The following is a 3,917-nucleotide window of genomic DNA, read 5'->3' on the forward strand; positions in this document are numbered from 1 at the left end:
CTCATACTTTATTGGAGTGGGTTTGTGGCATGGTTACTATAGTGACTGTAAAGGCCACATGCCGTAGAACATCGGGGTACAAATTTGCAGAGACACGTCACAACATTACAATGATATTTCGTAGCCAATTCAATATGCGTTGTGATTCTTCTGAATTACTTTGATTCTGAAAGTAAACAGATTAGATGAGAGAATATGTTTTAACATCTAAAGCTTCCTAAACTAGAGAAAGGTTGTCTCTACAAGACTTTTCTTACCGAGCCCTTCCTTGCTGTATGCCATGACTCTGTATGAGAACCACTGGGGCGAGATGAGAATTTCCATTTCATAAGGATTGTTTACTTTGGGTGAACAAGTGATAAAACTAGGTACACCATATGTGTGGTCATACACACATCTCTCTCTCTCTCTCTCTTTTTTCTCTCTCTCTTTCTCTCTCTCTCTCTCACTTTCTTTCATTCTTACTCAGTCTGTTTCTCACACGCAAACACTCACTCTCGTTTCCTATGAACGCATTTTCTTCATGTGTTGCAGGATTAGAATGCTAAATCATCCTGTGCACTCAGACCTTACCTTACAAAGGCACCTGAGCTGTTGTTGTGTCTCCAGCACACACATGGGAGCTATGGGCTCAGACTCACACACCTCCGCTGCAGATCCATCACCCACCAGCTCTGTCCTCCGACCCACCATCACGTGCTGCTCTCTTTGCCAAATTCGGTCCCATTGAATACCATGCACATGTATGTGCCTCTTCCATTCTGTCCCATTGAATACCATGCACATGTATGTGCCTCCTCCATTCTGTCCCATTGAATACCATGCACATGTATGTGCCTCCTCAAGCGGAAGAGCATTAATACCATAGCATACTGTCACCTTGACATTCTCTGCAGGTGTGCAACATGCATGACAAGAAATGAGCATTTCAAGTGGTGGAGTAGTGGAAATCAATATGATGCTGCTATCGCACATGTCTTTCCATCAAATGGCGGTGTATTGTTTGGTTGTCAGCTCATCTAGAGTAGTGGAGAGGTGGGAACGGATCAGGCACATTGGAGAGAGGGGGAAGCGGAGTGCATCTGCTTAGAAAGGTTAGTCACTGTGAGAGACGAGACCTGTGGATGAAGCATGTGGGCCCGTGCATAAATGGATACAGTCTAGACACTTCCATCTTGGTTATTACAGAGATCTTTCATTCACACCCGTGACAAACTCGTAAAAATGATTCTTTGCATCGATTGCTTTTCAGACATATGTCCTGAAAACTTTCAACACCCTAACAGTGTTTCAGTCACTCAGCTCTTTTAGTAAGACACTTCCTTGATTTCCTTGTTTAAAGAGAGATTTACACCACAGAGTTCTTCCCTCCATGAATATGGCCTTGAAGTATAAAGAACATTTTAGAGGTTAAGGCTAAGGTTACATTTATACATTTGGTGTATTACTGTCAACATCATTCATTGTCACTTCACCATTTGATAAGGTATATTTTTTTCGTATTGTTTTGAAATAAAGACATTGGGCATGGTGTATGTAACAGCTTACATCTATACACTTGCTTTTCATATCTATTTTTGAAAACAAAAGAGCAAATTCTGTTATCTCTAACTTGTTTTCATCCAAGAAAAGAAAATGTATATATACTGTAAACATGGAAAGGCACGCTGCCTTCATGACATATGTGTGGGGTTTATCATCTCTGGCACTGTGAGCAGCAGGATTAGCTATTGTTTTTTACAGCGCCCACAGACAGAATAAATATAGTGATATTCTTTAACACTGCGTCATTATTTGATGGAAAAGTCGGAGGTGATTTCTGCCCTTTCAAGGCATATCAAGTGGCACTCATTAGATCAGTAATGCCTGAATGCAGACTCAGAGCCAAATGTCACCGTGGGTTGGGAGGGTGACTCTTTGGAGGATAGTATCGACCCCATCTGAAGACCCTTTCTGTTCTTACAGGTAATAAAGCTGCTCATTGATTTATTGGCTAAAGAGTGACGTACCTTTTGCCTGTGCTAATGCTCACTGCTGCTTTCTCCCGGTCTCTCTCTGCGCTTCAGTCTCCATGAGTGTCAGAGGACTTCTTGGGGATCTTCATGTGAGGTCAGTCTGCACCGCTCCTTTCTTGACAGACTTTAGATTCATTAAACACAGGGCGCATTGATCCAGCCCGGGGGGCCCGTGAGTATTGTTGGTCAAGAAGGAAAGGAAACTCTAAATCATTTGGCTTGTGTACATGAATTTTTTTTCTGTCGATTTCTGGATTTCACTCCACTGACTTCTTATCTCGCGTGAAATTGTTATGGAACAACTGCAGCACGAGGCATTTACTCTGCCTCTTCGGACCTCGTTTGTTGGTGAGCGATACAGCACGTTTTTTAAGCCATGCAGGAGACTAATCGTTCTGGTAATGATTCGCCATCTCCTATTGCTACAGTAGGTGTCATCACAACAACAATGCAGTGCGGTACTTTGGGGGAATTAATGAGCTCATTTCTCAGGCTCTGCACATCATTTGGTGCTGGGTGGATATTGGCCTGTTATGATCTCATTCAGGTGATTTGTTGACTTACTTCAGCCACAACAGTTCCCCTGGTCATTGGTGCCTTGCAAATTTGCAAATTTTGCCTATGAGATTCATTCATGTTAATTAACATTACTAAATAATGTTAATAAACGGAGGATTGTAATTTACCTAAGACTCCAATGGAGGGCGTCACTTATTTAAACAAACAAGTGTATTTTCCATTCAGTTCTCAGGCATGTTTACACACAATATGGTGAGTATGGTACATGGCCACCACATGAGGATGTACGTATATCCTGATATTTGTGTTCAGATGAATATATAATTTCTTCAAAGGGATGCATTTTCTACACAAAAAAAACAACCACAGATGCAGATGAAAAAAATAAATGGTTCAGGCTTCACACAAAGGTAAAAAAAATTCCAGGAACCTGCAAACAAAGAAAAGGTCAGAACCTCTCGGCTGCCTACAGTCACTGCTGGGTTCTGTTCCAATCAGTTAAGGAAGAAAAATGTGAAATGAAATCAAACAATTTATTGACCCACACACACACACACACACACAGCAAACCATTACTGTGCCACAGTGTGAGAAACCGCATCTCCAGAAGAGCACGATGAGTGGACGGCTGTTAAACACTGTAATTATGGGCCTCTACCTGGGATTCTACTTCTCATTCTTCTTGATGAGACCCTGATGAATTTCTGCAGTACACATTTTCTAGGGGACATTTCCTTCCGCTTTTTCAGCAAAGTCAATATGTTTCTATTTCGATTCCGATTTTAAGTTGATCCTTTCCATTACTGAGCAGTAAAGCATAGAAATGAACACTGTAAAAATGTCCACATCTCTGGATTATGTGAATACTGAGCTGTGGATTTGTGCTAACCATTGTGTTGCAGAGTTGACAACTTTTTGTAAAGGCACCACAGTGAAATTTTGTTATGATGGACACTTCGTTATAATTATTTCTTGTTGTTCTTTTTCTTCAAATAGCATTCAAGACAGAGCAATTTCATAGAATGTTGAACCACTTTCATAATACTTGAGCAACCTTCAGAGTTACACTTTCTTTATATAACTTATTTGGCAATACATTTTACCATACTCAATAAAAAATCTATATGATGTCAGTTTGAACATTTCCCTATACATATTATGGAAAATTGACAATCAATCCAATAATAGATTCAGTGCTTTGTTTGAAATCCTACAAGATAGTATATATCAGTTTGACTTACCTTGAAGAGGTATCAGACAGTCACACTATTTAATCATATGGTTATGTGTTGCATTTGTCTTGACTGAATGTGTGTAACCAGTAAAAACACAGGATTGCAATTGTTTTAGTTATACACAGGAAAGATGTTAAATTCTTTGTGC

The sequence above is a fragment of the Clupea harengus genome, chromosome 10 (genome assembly GCF_900700415.2).
Source record: "Clupea harengus chromosome 10, Ch_v2.0.2, whole genome shotgun sequence".
NCBI lineage: Eukaryota > Metazoa > Chordata > Actinopteri > Clupeiformes > Clupeidae > Clupea > Clupea harengus.